Source organism: Piliocolobus tephrosceles, chromosome 10, assembly GCF_002776525.5.
Source record: "Piliocolobus tephrosceles isolate RC106 chromosome 10, ASM277652v3, whole genome shotgun sequence".
In the NCBI taxonomy this organism is placed as follows: Eukaryota; Metazoa; Chordata; class Mammalia; order Primates; family Cercopithecidae; genus Piliocolobus; species Piliocolobus tephrosceles.
The window spans coordinates 93,267,672-93,288,690 of NC_045443.1; the positions used below are offsets into that span (position 1 = coordinate 93,267,672).

The following is a 21,019-nucleotide window of genomic DNA, read 5'->3' on the forward strand; positions in this document are numbered from 1 at the left end:
TTAGAAGCAAACATTGACCACAGAGTCATACCAAGTCTGTTGTTATAAGTACTTTAGTTTTAACAATGCAAAAACGTGAAGGATAGGTTTACTTTTTAACTCCAACCCTGTTCAAAGATCACTTATTGGCCTCTGAAGGAACAGGTGGCATGCCTGTTATAGTTTAACAGGTAGCCTCTGGGTGAGGTATAGTAGTTCAGATACCTTTGGATGCTTTGGATGCTCTCATGTGTGGCAGTATGCACTTGCTAAAACATTCTCCTCTCTGGGTCTGGAAGCCTAGAGTCTGTATCCATATTAGGCACTGGGCAGGTATTCCAGACTTCTCTTCTGAGTCATGGATGAAAAATGCCATCTTGCAACTGACACAGCAATTCCTTTGCCAAGAAATCATCACATCCTTAGTTTCGTATGTTGATGTAAATATTCAAGTTCTTGATAATTAAGATAGATTTTCTATTTGCAACAAATATCTGAGTATTCATCCTTTTGAAAACAAAATTTACAGGGAATATTTTTTCTATCAAAGGCACCATTAATTATACTAGGCTCTCCAAAGAATTCCAGAATCACCTCAAATACCAGCAACTCAATTCTATTCCACTATTCAGATCTGTTGGGTTGGGTTGAATCGGAATTGTATTATACTTATAGTTAATTTAAGGAGTATTTACATCTTTAGGGAATTCAGTCTACATTTTTATGAACACGTTATATTCTCCATGTATTTAGGTCCTCTTTAAGACATTTCAACAAAGTTGCCTAATTTTCTTCATAAAAATCTTGCCAATCATTTATTAGATTTATTCCTATACATATTTTTGATTATTTTTATAGATGACATATTTTTAAATGTAATATTTCTCAATCTTTGCTGTATGGGGATGTAATTGCTTTTTGTATATTGATCTTATATCCAGCAACCGTACTAAATTCCTAATTCTAATAATCTGTAGTCTCTTACGCCTAACTCCATGTTTCCGTATAAACAACCATATCGTGTACATTTATGGACCAATTATTTCTTCTTTCCAATCTTTATAATTTTTATTTGTTTTTCTTTTCTAATTACACTGGCTAGAATATGTAGTACATTTTGAATAGTCACAATATTGGAGGACTGGTGATTTCCTTTATTATCTTTGTGAGGCAAACAATGTGCTTAAAAATGTTTGCTTTTCAGCTGGCACTAGATGTTTTGCACCGAGAGAATTCAAGCTATGTAATCTGCACTATTGCTAGAGTCATTTATTTTCTTAAATATTTTCTCCTATGTTTACCTTCTTTACTAGTTGATTTGCCCTTTACACACTCTAAGTACAAGTTTTACATTTGTTCTCATTTCTAATAGTGTACTTTTGTGAAATTGAATATTGATTGTAGAATTTCCTACTGAGAATATTTTTCTCTTTCCATTCAAATTATTATACTTCTTAATATTTATGGCTTCCAGAAAGAATTAAATTAAAAATAAAATTTACCTTCAAAGACAATGAGACGACCATGGATCTGCCAAATGCTTTCATGAAATGTTCTTTATTTTTTCCTACAATATTCTCAGTACTTCCAAATATGCAGGCTGCTCTGCTGCACAACGTTGGGAATGCCATTCATATCACTGTGTGAGTAGCACGCCCTGGGATTCTGCAGTGTGCAACCTTCAAGGCTGACTGTGGTAGCCTTGCCTATGCATTTCACTTTTCTGTCTAATTAGGACTGGGGTCTCTCTCAAGCAATTAATGATAATCTGCTAATGCCTAACTCCAGAAACAACTCTAAATATATTTCAAAAAAATTTCTACTTTTGACTGCAAGCGGAAAAAATATCATGTCAGGGAGATACGTTATGATAATACAGCTTTAATAGGCAACCTCATTCTATGCCAAATCAGTGTTGATACAATGTTTGTTTGTTTAGTATTATGTAATTAAATACATTGTCACTTCTCTTTTTATAAACACAGGATGAGGTAAAAAAATGGGAAAAGAGGGGAGGAATTCATTTTGGAGAAAGAATCAACTTAAAAGTAATATAATTACAACTCTCATTAGTAGTAATAATAATACTTGTGGTGAGACGATAATGGCAAGGTAGTAATGATCATCATGATCATCACCATTATAATGATGCTGATATGCCCATGAATCCTGGTTGTTTGGCTTAGTTACAAGTTTAACTTGCATTATAGTTTAGTTTCTGCCATAAAAATTTCTTCAAAGCAGAGAGGGAGAGGATTTCATAACATAGCTTCTGCTTTCTCACTAAGAAATGATACATGCTGAACTTACAGTGACACGAGATTATCAATTATATTATAACTTCTTAAACTTTCATCCCATGTACAGGCAAGATCAAAAATTAATTTTATACGATTGAAACCAGAAGCTTTCTTTAGAAAGGCAGGTCTTTAGTTATATACTAAAAAGGGCAAAGACTATAGCCAGTTCATTTTTTAGCTGCATATCTAGAGTTTTAAGTTACATATATATAACAGACATTGTAGGTAATATGGAGAGACGATAGATAGATAGATAGATAGATAGATAGACAGACAGACAGACAGACAGATATACACCTATATATAGTGTATGTATTTTTGGAATATCTTATTCATTCAGTATTGGATAACACAGGTCTAGACCTCACAGGGGGTAATACCACAAGGGGAATAATGTGTGCAAAGTGCAGAGTAAGTGCATGTAAATAGCTTGCACTAGCAGAAAAAAGCACTGCATGGAGCCAAAAGAGGAATATAAATCAATCGTGATCCTGGTAGAATAAAGTTGAGATGCTCTGCCATATTTGCAAGTAACGATGCTAGTGAAAGAGCTAAACAGAAGGCAAAAATAGAGACCACAGGTTATAAGAAAAAAGTTATGCACAGTCAAGAGTTGGAAAGCAACTTAACTTAAAAAAAATAAAAATAAAAACCATCTACCCTGGCAGTATATAAGGCATACTAGGCTTGCTGCTAATACTAAGTATCCAGGGATATTTGTCTTTCTATCACTGGTGCCAGGCACAGGGTAAGTTTTCAATAAATATTTGTCCACAATGGAGGAAGAGCGATCAGTTAGATACTATGTGGCCTACTTAAAAATACCACACTTTGCCAACGTCACATGTGGTTCAAGAAAATCTGTTTCTGAGTTGTTTTTGTGGGTGTGGTTCACAGACAACTTTGGTGACACATCAGGAAAGATGGCAAGCAGAATGAGAACTAGTGCTACAAAAAGTGATCTCACTGTAACAGCATGGGTGGGCCTAGGAGTCAGTTCTCATGCAAGCCCATTAGTTCTAGAAAGTTCTCATATGACTAAGAAAAAGTTGACAGGAATCAGACAGATTTCATCATTAAGCAAACAGAAAACATCAAGTAAGTAAGGGAAAATGTCGAATGAGGTTAGGAGGAAACATTTTAAATACTTTTATAGCCTCCTGCCTCTCTCATTCCCTTTCTCAATCAGCTCTCTTCCTATCCCACCCCATGACCCTCTCCTTCCCTTACCCCAGGAACACTAACAAAGCAGGGATGTTTCTGTGTAACCCATTCAAGAAACTGCACAAGATCACCTAAGAAGAGGCTGCTATAGTCTGAATGTTTGTGTTCCTCCAAAATTGATGTGTTGAAACCTAACCCCCAAGGTGATGATATTAGGAGGTGGAAGGTGATTAAGTCACCTCATGAACGGGATTAGTGCCCTTAGTGCTGGAGAAAGCCTGTTTGCCCTGTTCACACCCTTCTGCCATGGGAGGATTCCTTGAGAAGGTGCGATTTTTGAAGCAGAGAGGGGACACTCACCAGACATCTAATCTGCTGCTGCCTTGATGGTGGACTTTCCAGCCTCCAGAACTATCAGGAATAAATTTCTGTTGTTTATAAATTACCTAGTCTAAGGTATTTTGTTACAGCAGCAGGAACAGGAACCTCTGCTTCTAAGACAGAGGCAGAGCCAGGATTTGAAAAGTTAGATGACAGAGCTCCTGGTCATTATTATTATACTAAACCAGATCATGCAGTAGAAACATTGCAGGCAGAGAGCAAAATGCCTTCAAAGCCATTTTCTTAAAATTATGTCATGAAGCAGGAATTATCCTTCAACTCAGTTTTTTCTTTCTTTTTTTTCTTTTTGAGATGGAGTCTTGCTCTGTCACCCAAGCTGGAGTGCAGTGGCACAATCTCGGCTTACTGCAAACTCTGCCTCCTGGGTTCAAGCGATTCTTCTGCCTCAGCCTCCTGAGTAGCTGGGACAGGCACAGGCCACCACACCTGGCTAATTTTTGTATTTTTAGTAGAGACGGGGTTTCACCGCATTGACCAGGCTGGTCTTGAACTCCTGACCTCGTGATCCGCCTGCCTTGGCCTCCCAAAGTGCTGGGATTACAGGCGTGAGCCACCGCGCCCAGCCTCAACTCAGTCTTAAACCAAAGGTTGCAACTTTCCTTACCAGAAAAAGCCACCTAAAAGTTTTTAAATCAGCCACAAATTAAAAACAAGAAAACAACCAAGATTCCAAAATCTCCAGCTATGAAGAATAGAGGAGGGAGAGGGCAGGGTGAACATGTTACTCCCACTTAGCCTCATTCATAAAATGGGAGTGATAATGACACATATCTTAGAAGATTGTGGTAGGATTAAATACATTAATTAAAGCACTCAGAATAATGCTTGACACATCATAAGCATTTAATAAAAGTTAATTATTATTTATCTTTTTCCTACCAGGTGCAGTGGAGCTTTTTGCTTTTTTGCTAATTAGCCTATAGTAAATTGCAATGTGTCTTTAGTTCCTGAAGCCTAAGGATGTGATGTCCAGCAATGTACTCATATTTTTAAAAATTCTATACAATTTATTTGGGTAATTCCATGTTGTGAGAGTAATAATGTAATAATACTAACCCACCATAACTTGTTATTTTAACCAGACATTTTTAATTGCTCTAACCAAAGTGAATTAAAAGATTACTGATCATGCTGCAAAAGCAGAATGGTGAAATGATTAGGAGCCTAGATGCTCATGTTCTAACTCTAGGTTAGAATCCCACTCACTAGCAGAGTGACTTTGGGCAAATTATCTACCTTCTTTATGTCTCAGTTTCCTCATCTGTAAATTGGGATACTACAAGTATTTCTCTCAGAGATTTGTTAAGAGGACTATATTAGTCTGTTCTCACACTGCTATAAAGAACTACCTGAGACTAGGCAATTTATGAAGAAAAGAGGTTTAATTGACTCAGAGTTCCATGGACATAACAGGAAGCATGACTGGGAGGCCTCAGAAATCTCACAATCATGGTAGAAGGCAAACGGGAACACCGACCTTCTTCTCAGGGCAGCAAGAGAGAGAGAGAGAGTGGGGAGAACCACCACACACTTTTAAACCATCAGATCTCATGAGAACTCACCCACTATCATAAGAACAGCTTGGGAGAGCCCGCCCTCATGATCCAATCACCTCCCACACCAGGTCCCTCCCTAGATACATGGGGATCACCATTCGAGATGAGATTTGGGTGGGGACACGGAGTCAAACCATATCAAGGACTAAATGAGTCATCATTGCACATTAAGTTCTAGGAATAGTGTCTTGCACATAATATGTACTTATATGAGTTGTTTATTTTATATTTTTTCCATATAGTTAAGAAAATATATTTTGCCAGTTGATTTTTACAAATTTATTAGTAAAATGGTCATAGAGAAACATTTACATTTCCTTACTCTAAATGTCCAAAATATGTTTAATACTTATTTAACTTTATTTAACATGGTCTAATATTATTTAACATATAATATTTAACATGGTTGAAATTAAAGGCTTTATGTCAGCCTAATTTTAATATATTGTAGTTATTGCTTTAATTGTATTATATTGTAGTATGTTGTAATTGTAATATATTATAGTTATTGCTAATTGTAATATACTGTAGTTATTGCTTTAATTTTATTTTAATCTTTAGATGTTTAGCTAAGGTCACTGCCTTTCATTGTCCCAGCCGATTTCTTTTCTCAAAATCCATACATAGGCTTAAATTATAATGTTTATATAATTTACTCATAAATTCCTTCACTACCAAAGTAAACTATTAGGCTATAACAAATATGATACACACTTAGACTATTTTTTATCTTTATATACAGACACTGCTAAACATAAATCATAGAGCTTAAAGATTTTCTTAAATACATGGATATATTTTTAATTTTTATGCTTAGCTACCACTATGAAGTATTGAAATTAACAACAGCCTCAAATCAAGCAGTGAAAAATGCTAGTGAATCATCGCATTTTATTGCTGCTTAATTTTTAGGCTTCTGTTGTGAATTAGCTGCGAGATACAGCAATTTAAAGGATAATGACTAAACTCTTTCCTATTTCCTGCTTAATTTCCTTTTAAAGAAAAGTATTGGACTTAAAAAAATTATTACTCAGACATTCTTTAAATGAAGAAAACCGGGGAATTAGAATTCTCTTAACAAGTGCATCTTCTAGAGCAGCAGTCCCCAATCTTTTTAGCAGCAGGGACTGGTTTCACGGAAGACAATTTTTCCATGGACGGGGTCGGTGTGGGGATGGTTTTGGGATAAAACTGTTCCACCTCAGATCATCAGGCATTAGATTCTCATAGAGAGCCTGCAGCCTAGCTCCCTTGCATGTGCAGTTCACAACAGGGTTTGAACTCCTATGAGAATCTATTGCTGCTGCTGATCTGACAGGAGGCAGAGCTCTTGTGGTAATGCTGGCCTGCCACTCACCTCCTGCTATGCAGGCTGGTTCCTAACAGGCCATGGACCAGGAGTTGGGGACCCTTGTCTACAGCAAAGAATTTCAGATGAAGAAATAAGTGACTTAAAATGAAAGCACTTTTATAAGTTTAGAAAGGATGGCTCTATATAGAGCTACACAAGAAGAAAAAAAATCAATCAAATAGTATCTGTGTCACGTTGATGTATCTTGTTGAATCTTCTAGTCCCATCCCAATGTTTAGCATCATAAACACACATGCAGGCCAGGTGTAGGTGGCATTAGGGCAGCACTGCAGTGACAATAGCCACCTTGGGAAGTACCGTAAGCAGAAAATGTGTGTGCTTGGGTCGCTCCCAGGAAAGTTGCAGAGACATAATAGAAAAAAGCTAAAACTACAAAGGCATTTTTTAAAAAGGTTAACATTATTATTTTTTTTTAATTTTACTTTAAATTCTGTGATACCTGTGTGGAATGTGCAGGTTTGTTACATAGGTATGTATGTGCCGTGGTGGTTTGCTGCACCTATCAACCTGTCATCTAGGTTTTAAGCCCCACATGCATCGGGTATTTGTCCTAATGCTCTCCCTCCCCTTGCCCCCCATCCCCCGATAGGCCCTGGTGTGTGATGTTTAAAATGATTAACTTATAAAGAAACCAAAGCGATCAGCTTTCATATTTATAATTATAGAAAACATTAAACCCACATTGCTAAGGGTGTAGTTAAGACTTTCTTCATCTTCAGCTATGTCCTTTTAGGTAACTGAACATTTTCTAATTTTTTATACAAAATTTAAAAACTCTCCTTATTTAAAATTGATTGACTACCCAAAAATGTGTCTTTCTTTGCTTCCATTCCATGACTGATAAAGAATTAGCTTTAGTACTCTTTTTAGAGTGTAGGTTGAAAAGCCATCTTATTTTCCATCTCGGAGTAATTTTTAAACCACATCAATTGTTTTTCATGTGCAGCTGTTTTTATCCACAAATTATTGCTTTAGGCATTTTTACTTTACCACACATTTCAGAAGAGAAGGAATGAAGGGGAACCAGCTAATCTACAAATGTTTCACCTACAGTAGATCAAGACAAAAAAAGGGGGGAAGAATATGACCCAAAACTTCTTTAGAAATAAGAACTGCTTATTAATAGTCTAAACCAGGGGTGTCCAATCTTTTGGCTTTCCTGGGCCACACTGGAAGAAGAAGAATTGTCTTGGGGATACATCAACACTAACGAAAGCTGATGAGCTAAAAAAAAAAAAACAAATCTCATAATGTTTTAAGAAAGTTTATGAATTTGTATCAGATTGTAAGCATCTTGAGAACAATCTTGGGCTTTATTTATGTTTCCCAGCACATAAGTAAACGTTCTCCAACAAAATGTAAAAATGGTAGGGGAAAAAGTAAATTGGGAATCAACTCTTTAGTGATAATTAAATGCAAGGAAAGTAGATTATATATCCAGTGTTTACCAAGCTTGGTAAACAAAGCACAAGATTGTTCTCAAGAGATGTACAATCTGATCTGGCATGTAATAATTTGCACATAAAGCAATGAGAGACTACTATAAGGCGATAAAACATGCTAGAGACTGGGAGACCCAGAAAAAGAAGAAAAGGCTGGATGGTGACTATGATAAGGTTTGGATATGCTAAAAAGGGGCAAGAAAGACATTCTCTAAAGGCATACATGAAGGTTTAAAATGAATAAGGGGCTGGGCATGATGGCTCACACCTGTAATCTCAGCACTTTGGGAGACAGAGAGGGAGGATCGCTTAAGCTCAGGAGTTGGAGACTCACCTGGGTGACATACTGAGACCTCGTCTCTACTAAAGATAACAAAAATTAGCCAGGCATGGTGACACAAACCTATAGTTCCAGCTACTCAGGAGGCTGAGGCGGGAGGATTACTTGAGCCCAGAAGACTAAGGCTACAGTGAACTATGATCATGCTATTACACTCCAGAAGTAGTGTAATATCTTTTCTGTTTGCTAAAATTATACTGCTTTGGATTCACCCATTTATTTCTATTGTGTTTTCTAAGAAGGAGGAAAGGCTACAAGATGTTGACACGTTCACCTGTCAATGAAAAGGAGATAAAATTTGGCCCAGAAAGAAAGTCTATTGATCCAAAGAGCAGCTTAGACACAGAGCTGTATTCAGTATTACCCAGGTCTCATGCTATCTACCACCAGCAGTCCTCACTGAACTTACCCCCAAGCTGAGTAATTCTAAAGTTTAGAAAATGCTAACAATTTTTAAAGTGTCAAGAAATGATGGTAAAATGAACACTTACATTTGGTATATGATATGAACATATACAAACAAAATATTTTACTATAGAACCATAAATTGATGGAATGATCAAATGAGATTATAGAATCATGACTACAGAAATAGAAATACAAAGTCGGGAGCAGTGGCTCATGTCTGTAATTGAAGCACTTTGGGAGGCCACGGTGGGCAAATCACGAGTTCAAGAGATCAAGACCATCCTGGCCAACATGGTGAAACACCATCTGTACTAAAAATAGAAAAATTAGCTAGGCGTGGTGGCACGCGCCTGTAGTCCCAGCTACTCGGAAGGTTGAGGCAGGAGAATTGCTTGAACCTGGGAGGCGGAGCTTGCAGTGAGCTGAGATCGCGCCACTGCACTCCAGCCTGGCGACAGAGTGAGACTCAGTCTCAAAAAACAAAAACAAAAACAAAAAAACAAACAAAAAAATGAAGTCTATTGACTAAGCCTACTGATGTAGGATGATATCTTCCAGAGAAAAAGATGGTCATTAAATCAAGTACTTGTTATAATAGTCAAATGATATCAAGTTCTAAAGTCAGAGAGAAATTGTTAAATCAATAACTGAAAATTTACAGATTTTATTGAATAAATGGTAAAGTATTTAGTTGTGAAAATATAAATTTTTCTCCAGGGAGTTAAAATGCCCGAGTACTGACCCTCCTTTGTTTGTAATTGACAATATCCCTAGGATGTTTTCTTGAGAAAATTATCAGTATCAACATTTTAACTCTGGAGAAAAATGTATATATAATAATAATTTTCTTTAAGAAAACATGCTAGGGTCTTTGTCAGTTACAAAGAAGGGTTAGCACTCAGGCTCTTTGCCTTAAGGAAACAACTCTGAATGTAAAGCTCTTTATGCCTCTGATAAAGGGTGTTTTTCTGCATCTCCTAGAAAGAGGTGTGGAAGTTTTTCGTGGTTGGTTGAAGAATTAGAATCCAAGTTAGATTCTGTTCTCTTAAAGCAGGATCCATTTTCTGCATGTAATTTCACAATGGGTGCTATGACCAGCTAAGCCTATAAATGATCACTGCACCAAATCAGGACTCTGCTATACTACTGCTTTACTTATCATGACCTAGTACATATAGCAAAGTTGCATAATAGAAGAAAAACAAACCCTGGTTTTACCATTCTCATGGTATTAACATAATCTCCAGTGAGTAAAATGATACTTCTTTAAAATTGGCCCAATTTATCTACTGTAACTATAGCCTATAACATACTTTCAGTAACAGGGTGATCATGATAAAGAAGAATGCTGGCCAGGTGTGGTGGCTCACACCTGTAATCCCAACACTTTGGGGGACTGAGGCAGGAGGATTGCTTAAACCCAGGAGTTTGAGAACAGCCTTGGCAACATAGCAAGACACCATCAATACAAAAAATTTCAAAAATTAGTTGAGCGGCTGGGCGTGGTGGCTCACGCCTTAATCCCAGCACTTTTGGAGTCCAAGGCAGGCAGATCACCTGAGGTCAGGAGTTCGAGACCAGCCTGGCCAACATGGTGAAACCCTGTCTCTACTAAAAATACAAAAATTAGCTGGGTGTGGTGGCAGCATCTGTAGTCCCAGCTATTCGGGAGGCTGAGGCAGGAGAATTGCTTGAACCCGGGAGGCGGAAGTTGCAGTGAGCCGAGATCATGCCACTGTACTCCAGCTTGGGCAACAGAGTGAGACTCTGTCTCAAAAAGAAAAAAAAATAGCTGAGCATGGTGACGCATTCCTATAGTCCTTCCTACTTCAGAGCCTGAAGTAAGAGGATCGCTGAGCCCAGGAGGTCAAGGTTGCAGTAGCCATGATCACACCACTACCCTCTGTAATGAAACGGAGTTTCATTTAAAAAATAAAAAATAAAGAAGAAGAACCCTCTTTGTCATTCAACACCTGCTTTTGAAATCTTGATATGTGGTTAACAGACCTGAGTGTCCCTGGAAAGAGGGGGGTCCCTGGAAAGAGGTCTCTTTTTTCTTTTGAGACAGTCTGACTCTGTTGCCCAGGCTGGAGTGCAGTGGTGCAATCATGGCTCACTGCAGCCTCAACCTCCCAGGCTCAAGCAATCCTCCCACCTCAGCCTCCCAAGTAGCTGGGACCATAGGCAGTGCCACCATGCCTGGCTAATTTTCTAAAACGTTTTTGTAGAGGCAGGGCCTCACTATGTTGCCCAGGCTGGTCTCAAACTCCTGGGCTCAACAGATCCTCCTGCCTTGGCCTCCCAAAGTGCTGGGATTACAGGTGTGAGCCATCATGCCCAGCCTAAGAAGTCTTTTTAATAAGGAAAGACTCTGGAACAAAGAAGATAAAGGAGTTTCAAGCCTATTTGATTTAGAGGGAAAGGCTCTGGAGCAAAGAAGGTAAAGGAGTTTCAAGCTTATTTTATTTAGTGTATCTTTACACAATGTAGTGAAATTTCATTAATTTGTATTCATACAATGAACTAATTTCACCTAGTTTGGGCTATTCTGTAATATTTATGATGCAAGAAAATCAGTAACAAAATTATAAACTAGTTCTTTCCAGTTAGAAGGTATAAAATGAAAACAGTTGAACAATCATTCAGGCACTAGAAAATATTATTATGTGGAGCAACTCCTAGGATTTGGTTTGCTCCCCAAGGAAAAACAAGCTTCCAAATAAATATTTTAGCAAACAAATCTATTACTTTTTTTTCTTAATTATTCTTTTTTTTTTTTTTTTTTTTTTTTGAGACAGAGTCTCGCTCTGTCTCCCGGGCTGGAGTGCAGTGGCGGGATCTCAGCTCACTGCAAGCTCCACCTCCCGGGTTTACGCCATTCTCCTGCCTCAGCCTCCCAAGTAGCTGGGACTACAGGGCCCGCCACCTCGCCCGGCTAGTTTTTTGTATTTTTTAGTAGAGACGGGGTTTCACTGTGTTAGCCAGGATGGTCTTGATTTCCTGACCTCGTGATCCGCCCGTCTCGGCCTCCCAAGGTGCTGGGATTACAGGTTTGAGCCACCGCGCCCGACCTTCTTAATTATTCTTAGAAAAAAATGTATATAAAAACACTTTGATTATTATCCATAAGCCAAATATTTCCAAAGTAGACATTGCCCACATTTGGTTAATTACCTGAATTTACAGGGTTAGTTTCCATTCCATTCGTTTGTATGGTCATGTCATTTAGTTCACGTGATATGTGCCAGCCTCAGCTGAAATTCTGATTATTGGCAGAGTTTAAGAAAGCTTAGGAAAGGCACCTGGGCAAGTGCTTTTATCCATTCTGGTCATGGGGTCCTGACCTGGAGTTCATGCATGAGCTTTTAGGAGGTCTGCAAATCTGCAAAAATTGCATGTAACAATTTTATATGTTTTTATATGTTTAACAAAAAAATTTTTTTTGAGACAGGGTCTCACTCTGTCACCCAGGCTGGGGTGCAGTGGTGTGATCTCGGCTCACTGCAACCTCTACCTCCCAAGTTCAAGCAATTCTCCTGCCTCAGCCTCCTGAGTAGATGGGACTAGAAGCACGTGCCACCAAGCCCAGCTAATTTTTGTACTTTTTTGGTAACGACAAGGTTTCACTGTGTTGGCCTGTCTGGTCTCAAACTCGTGTCCTCAAGTGATCCACCAACTGTGGCCCCCAAAGGGCTGGGATTACAGGTGTAAGCCACTGCGCCTGGCTGGTTTTTATACGTTTAGATGAAAATTTCCAGAGAGTTCATGATTTTCATGATTATCAAAGGTGCCTCTCCTTCTAAAAAGGGTCAATTATTGATTTAAGGAGTTCTTATTTGTCAGTCCTTATTGGAGATGCAATGCTCCAATGAACTGAGATACAACTTTGGGTTGGAAGATCTGAAATGGTGTCTTCTCTCCACTGACCACAAGCTGGGCTTTGAAATTAGAGTCATAACCTTTCCCTTGCAAATCCCTGTGAGGTCTGCTTTCAACCGCTTGCTGCCGTTTGAAGGAAAAACTGTTCCAAATGTAATTATATACATGTTGGGGATATTAAACATTTCTTCTGCGAAACTCTCTTGTATCCTTTGTCTATCTGGTTAACAATACTTTTGCAACCCTGTTATATGCAGTAGGTGCCAAGGATAAAAGGATAAACCCAAATATACATGTCCTTTGTCTTCCTGGATGGATATATAGCAGAGAACATTTTCATTTTTCCTAATTCTCTGTATCTACTGGAGAAAGAAAATGATAAAACATACCCAAGTTTACTTAATTTCAACCAGAAACTCTCAAATTAAATGTATGAAGTAAAGTGACATCTAGTGTTGGTTAAGTGGCAGTGAAATCTGTGTCAGGACAAGGTATACTTTAACTTTCTTTGAACAGACTGTTAAACTTGGCTTTGTTAAGTTACCAACTCCAGAAAGCATCGATTTGCTTTTAAAAATATTTTAGAGTAGTTCCGAAATAATCTGAATTTAAATGTTAATAACATTGTTTTTATTTTGTCAAAATAAAATACTTAACGCATACAGAAAAGTCTAGAGAATGAAATAAGTTGTGTATCTACCACCCAACTCTGTCAAATCTTAATGTTTTGCTTTACTTACATCAGATATTTTAAACATAAAACGTAGTAGACACGTTTGATGCCTTATTAACTATTTCTGATTTCATGTCCATCTTTTTCTCTTTAGAAGTAGTCAATATTTGGTTTATTATCTCTGTGACTGTTTTTGTATTTTTATTACATATTTGTGTACACATAAAATGTATAATATTGTACATATTTTACAGTTGATATAAGGGATACTATATAGTATAAATATTTGTGCAACTTACTTTTTCTAGTTTACTATTATGCTTTTGAGATTTCATGATACTGGTCATCTAGTCATTTACTGTAACTGCTGTATGTTAGCATTCCATCAAATGAATTATACAACAATTTATTTAATTTACAGCTGATGGACATTCAGAGTGTTTTCAGTCTTTTGCTCTTATAAACCATGCTACAGTGAACACTCTTATACCTGACCCATTGTGCACACATTTGCAAGTTTCTCCAGGCTGCACGAGGAGGTATTGCACAAGTGTATACTTTCAAAACATCTATAGCTATTGAGCATTTGCTCTCCAAGATGGTTGTATTTCACACCCTCAGTAGAAGTGTGAGAAAATTTCTGTGGCTTCACATTCTCGCCAGTGCTTGGTATTGGCAGGCTTTTTAATTTCTGACAATCTGCTTGATATAAAATGTTATCTCATTGTGGTTTCAATTTGCATTTCTCTGACAAGTAGTAAAACTGAGGTTTTTTAAAAAATGTGTTTTTACTACTGAAGTTTCTTCTATGAATTGCCTATTCCTGTCCTATGCCTACTGGATTGCTGGCATTTTCCTTAAAGTACTTGCTGATATAAGTACTTTATGGGCTTGATATATTGCAAATGTTGTTTCTCAGTTTATGGCTTGGCTGTTCACTGTGTTCATGGAATCTTTTCATTTCAAAGCAATCGACTTTGGCCGGGTGTGGTGGCTCATGCCTGTAATCCCAGCAATTTGGAAAGCCAAGGTGGGTGGATCACCTGAGGTCAGGAGTTTGAGACCAGACTGGCCAAAGTGGTGAAACCCCGTCCCTACTAAAAATACAAAAATTACCAGGTGTGGTGGTGTGTGCCTGTAATCCCAGCTACCCAGGAGGCTGAGGCAGGAGGATTGCTAGAACCCAGGAGGCAGAAGCTGCAGTGAGCCAAGATTGCGCCACTGCACTCTAGCCTGGGCGACAGAGCAAGACTTTGTCTCAAAAAAATAAATAAATAAAAATAAAAAATAAATAATCAACTTTATGAATCTTTCCATTTTTATTGCTTGTTTTAAAATCTTTTTTTTTTTTCTTTTTTTTTGAGACAGAGTCTCATTCACTCTGTCGCCCAGGCTAGAGTGCAGTGGTGCAATCTTGGCTCACTGCAACCTCTGCCTCCAGGGTTCAAGCGATTCTCCTACCTTAGCCTCCCGAGTAGCTGGGATTATAGGCATCTATCACGATGCCCAGCTAATTTTTGTATTTTTAGTAGATATGGTGTTTCACAATGTTGGCCAGGTTGGTCTCGAACTCCTGACCTCAAGTGATCTGCCTGTTTAGGCCTCCCAAAGTGCTGGGATTACAGGCGTGAGATACTGCAGCTGGCCTTGAAATCTTTATTAAGCTTTTCTCTTTTATTTTCTCTTAAAATGTTTAAAGTTTTCTTCCCGCTTATTTAGGTTTCTAAATTATAAACTTTTCTGTATTGTGTGAGGTAGAAAATCCGATTCCTTTTGTATAGTGGATAATTATTGTCCTAGCATTATTTAATGAAAAAACCATCCTTTCCTAATTGTTCATTTTAGCTCATCACCAAAGTCACTTACAAAATTAATTTTGGCCCAGGCACAGTGGCTCACACCTGTAATTCCAATACTATTTGAGGCCGAGGAGGAGGATTGCTTGAGGCCAGGAGTTTGAGACTAGCCTTGAAAACAAAGTGAGACCACATATCTACAAAAAAATTTCTAAAATTAGCCCAGCACAGTGGTGTGTCTGCCATTCAGTTATTTGGGAGGCTGGGGCAGAAGGATCGCTTGAGCCCAGCAGTTTTAGGCCACAGTGAGCTTTGATGGCACCCTGCACTCAAGCCTGAGTGACAGATCTTTTAAAAAGAAAAAAATAATAATTTTGTAAAATTTGTCTTGCATAGCACTACCCGGTTCCTGAGGTTCTCAGTTAAGTCAGGTGTGTATACTGACTTCCACCTATGGGTTTATTCCTACTTACATGCTGAGCCTGTTTTGCTATCTGGTGCCTGAGAAATATTGGTCAACATCAGGACCATTCTTCCTAGTGTTTCCAGACTCCATTCCTGCTTTCTGGCCATTTGTTTTTTCTTGGGGTCCAATCGTTGTTGTTTGCACTCCTATTCTAGGTTCTGAGCTAGGATGGCCAACCATCCTAGCTCCGAACTACCTGGTTTCCCCAAATGCAAGACTTTATGTGCTAAAACTGTGACTGTCCCTGGCAAACTTGGCCTGGATGGTTGGTCACTTTAGATGTATCCCGCGGTTTTCACTTCCTCCCATGTTGACCTCTTGACTGTCCAGTTTAGTGCTATCTCTGTGCTCACAAATCATATTTACCTTGAACTTGCATTCATTGAGTGCCTATGATGTCAGAGGCTGTATGAAGCATTTTCATGTCTTATCTCATTCAACAGTTAGACAGCTCTGCATGATTTCCTTTTACAGATGAGGAGGTTTTCATGTAGTTGGCCAGAATCACAAAATTAGTGACACAAAAGAATGAAACCCGGCTGAGCACAGTGGCTCATGCCTATAATCCCAGCACTTTGGGAGACCGAGGTGGGTGGATCACGAGGTCAGGAGATCCAGACCATCCTGGCTAACACAGTGAAACCCCGTCTCTACTAAAAATACAAAAACTTAGCTGGGCATGGTGGTGGGCGCCTGTAGTCCCAGCTACTCGGGAGGCTGAGGCAGAAGAATAGCATGAACCCGAGAGGCAGAGCTTGCAGTGAGCCAAGATTGTGCCACTGCACTCTAGCCTGGGTGACAGAGCAAGACTCAGTCTCAAAAGAAAAAAAAAAAAAAAAAGAATGAAACCCAAGCTTCCTGACTACACATTTTTTTATTTCCACCAAACTTGTCATCTTCCTGGCCCAAGCTGCATACTTGGAGCCTCCACTCTGTACTAACTGAACTTCTGGGTGAACTCCATTATGCCTTGCCTAGCCTCTAGCTGTCCTTCATATATCTTTTTTTTTTTTTTTTTTTTTTTGAGACAAGGTCTGGTTCTATCTATCGCCCAGGCTGGAGTGCAATGGCACAATCTCAGCTCACTGCAACCTCTGTACCCCTCTATCTACGAGGCTCAAGCTATCCTCCCGCCTCAACTTCCCAAGTTGCTGGAACTATAGGCATAAGCCACAATGTCTAGCTAATTTTTGTATTTTTTGTAGAGATGGTGTTTTGCCATATTGCCCAGGCTGGTCTCAAACTCCTAGGCTCAAGTGATCCACCCCTCAGCCTCCCAAAGTGCTGAGATTATAGGTGTGAGCCACCACACCCAGCCTATCCTTCACACATCTTTAACCTAATACGATAGTACTTGAAGTCAGCATCTTCTATTGTAAAGCACAAATGACAAGCCATTTGTTATGCAATGGTATAAATATCTCCAATGTTTCATTAGGATAAGCACTAAGAAGAAAGATAAGCATGGATATAGTAGCACGGCACATCACACTGCCACATCAGATTGCATCCCTCCAGTTAACATGTCATGACATGCGATGTGGAATCTTTGCATTTTAATGTATTCATTTCATCAATATTTCCTTTTTGGTAGTTTAAGAAATCCTTCATTACGTTATTCTCCTTCAATTTCTCCAAATACCTAATTTTAATTAATTTGTAGATTATGAATATAAAATATTATTTGTGGAATATTAGTTTCCCAAATATTAACAGAAATTAGGTATGTGTGTGGGATGGGAGGTGGGCCAATTAGTTTGGGACACTAATATCTTTATTATAGAACTTCTCAGTCTCTATTTTGCTAATTTGCAGTGTGACTTTCCTACAGAGAGATACAGTGTGTGGCATTTTTCAAACGCTATGAGTTTTTCTAATGACCATGACACCTTTTTCTTTTGTTGCATTGGTTTTGTTTCATAATTTCCCATGTGCCTTGGAACATCCCCTGGGAAATGGTGTTTTCATCTGTAACAGCACAATACCCTCCAGAGGGCAGCAGATTCCCTTGGCATATGGCCAATCATCTATTCATTGAACAGATTGATGAGGGACCTAGAGCATGTTATATTATTATTCCAGTCAGGGATATAAAATTTCTAGTTTCTGTAACAGAGACAGGCATTAAAATTTAGCTCAAGGCTGATAATAAAATAAATTATTGGCACTGAGATATAATACAAAAAAAATCTAATCATGTCTCTGATGGATTACAATGGCATACATTGTATTGTAAAGTCTAGATCATGTCTTCTATTTTTCCTCTTAGCCTCAATCAAACAACAAATATCAGCTGAGTGCTCCATAAGGAATAAGATGAACTATTACCATTAGTTCATTTCTCAAGGAACTTACTAAGAGATCAGAGAGATAATTAGATAAGGCAACACATTAATTCATTGAATTTCATTGACTGCAAATCAGAATCACTGGGGGGCACTTTTAAATAATAATAATGCTCAAAACTCACCCAAGAACGTTAAATTTGAATCTTTGTGTTTGGTTCCAGGCATGAGACTATTTTTTTAAAATTATACTTTAAGTTCTAGGGTACATGTATACATGTGCCATGTTGGTTTGTTGCACCCATTAACTCATCATTTACATTAGGTATTTCTCCTGATGCTATCCCTCCCCCAACCCCCCACCTCCCGACAGACCCCGGTGTGTGATGTTCCCCTTCCTGTGTCCAAGTGATCCCATTTTTCAATTCCCACCTATGAGTGAGAACATGCGGTGTTTGTTTTCTGTCCTTGTGACACTTTGGTCAGAATGATGGTTTCCAGCTTCATCCATGTCCCTACAAAGGACATGAACTCATCCTTTTTTATGGCTGCATAGTATTCCATGGTGTATATGTGCCACATTTTCTTAATCCAGTCTGTCACTGATGGACATTTGGGTTGGTTCCAAGTCTTTGACATTGTGAATAGTGCTGCAATGAACATATGTGTGCATGTGTCTTTATAGTAGCATGATTTATAATCCTTTGGATATATATACCCAGTAATGGGATCGCTGGGTCAAATGGTATTTCTAGTTCTATATCCTTGAGGAATCGCCACACTGTCTTCCACAATAGTTGAACTAGTTTACACTCCCACCAACAGTGTAAAAGTGTTCCTATTTCTCCACATCCTCTCCAGCACCTGTTGTTTCCTGACTTTTTAATGATCGCCATTCTGATTGGTGTGAGATGGTATCTCATTGTGGTTTTGATTTGCATTTCTCTGATGGCCAGTGATGATGAGCATTTTTTCATATGTCTGTTGGCTGCATAAACGTCTTCTTTTGAGAAGTGTCTTTTCCATATCCTTCCAGGCATGAGATTTTAAAAACATGTTTTCAGGTGATTCTAATGAGTGGCCAGGGTTGAGACTTGCATTAAGAGGATAAAAAAGTATTTTTGGAAAGGGGTTTCTGACCTTTTCAAGCAGGTGGAGGAATTTAGAATTCTTTTCCCAGGGAGAATGTTTAAAATGTAGAAGAGCACAAAAAAGACAATGGTCATTCTTACATCCTCTGTCCAAAGTTAAACTTTGTTAACACCTTTATTCTTCCTTAGCCATCAGAATTGCAAACAACAAAATCATACAAAACCCACACTATATAGTTCCTAAACTTAACTTTAGAAAACATTTCCTAGGAGAGCAAAAGACATCATTTTTTCAATCTCCAAAAATGCTTTATAGCTCACCCTAGTTAACAAATAGTCTGGCATATTCCAAATAGATCCACTGGGCCATGGACCTCATCTAACAAAGATGAATTCCGTTCATTTGCTCTGTGAATAGAGCTAAGAGGCTTATTTGTGCAAAGACTAACTGATGAGGTGGAAGAAGAGAGAGCAAGACAGCAAGAAAATATTAGTGAATATATATCTTCCAATTGCAAAGAGATATGGAGCAAGCACCTGCCTAGATGGAAGGAATGAGAACTATAGGCTATAGTTATGGATGGGAGGTTTTCTTTGTGCAAAATTAACTAGCTTATAGTGGGAAGTGAGTGGATGGAAACGTGTCTCATTAACATCATGTTCGAACTTACCATAAGCTCAGTGAGGGTCAATAACCTGACAGGATGGCTGTTTTTAGGGCATCATAGGACTGAAGATGACTTCCTGACAACAGTTAAAAATCTTTGAACCAGAAGACAATTTTGAAAACAAAATACAAGCAGAAATATGTCCGCTGACAGCAGGTAGGTATTTTAAGCAATGGATCTGATCTGTATTTTGCAAAAGGCTCTAGAAATTAAACTAGAAATGCTTCACTAGGTCTAATGAAGTATATCTTGAATGATCCAGAGGAAGATATTATTGTCATCCCCATTTAACAGATGAAGTTTGACAGATGAAGTATGTAAAATCAAAGAAACTGACTGATTTTCCCTAGACTACAAGCTAATAAGTAGCCAACTGGGATTTGAAACCAGACACACTGATTGGGTCCATAGTCTGTGTGCTTAACCACTGCATGGTACTGCCTCATAACTTACAGAAAAATAATTCACATTGCAATACAGAAAACCTATATATTTACACATTACATTTATTACCCATTCTAAAAGTTTGGGATATTACTAGCAATCAATGGTGTCTATAATTTTAGTTGATACATATGTTTACACAGACATGATATCAATTATTATAATCAACACACAATTGGTATATAAAACAATGGTACATCTTTGAAACAGAGTAAAATAAATCTCATAGGCACTTGTACTTGTTCTTTCTCTTAGGGAAATGTTTGTGAACTCAGAAACCCTTTTCTTTTCTAGGAAAAGTGATGAATTAATTACAAATTTCTGCAAATGGAAGTTCACTCATTTATTTGGCCACCAAATATTTTTTGAGTTTGGAGATCAAAGTAGTAGAGTCTCAACTCTGAAGAGTCAGACAGACCTGGGTGGAATCCTGGCCACACCATTTTCAAGCTATGTAACCTTGAAGAAAATCTGTAATCTCTCTAAACCTCAACAAAATGAAAATGCTCACTGTCTTATATAGGTTTATTGTGACGATTTAATGCAATAATTCATTTAAGGGATAATACCTGTTTGGCATATTAAAAATGCCATCTATTAGTATCGTTATTTAAAAACCTGTTAAATATCCCCATTTTGTTACAGTGTTCTAAGGTTTGTTAACGACCTTAGAGCAATGAAATAAGGATATAATTTTGCCCTCATAAACTTATATCCTCATAGAAAAAGACACAATTATTATTGTGTTCATGTG

General features: G+C 38.1%; 1 long non-coding RNA gene across 1 annotated transcript; it reads left to right on the forward strand.

Moving 5' to 3' along the window:
- The first annotated feature begins 240 nt into the window (after positions 1–240).
- LOC111538852 lies at positions 241–20,785 on the forward strand. Its single transcript, XR_002730481.1, has 2 exons — positions 241–419; positions 20,560–20,785. It is a non-coding gene; the product is annotated as an uncharacterized LOC111538852 (long non-coding RNA).
- Positions 20,786–21,019: the final 234 nt, after the last annotated feature.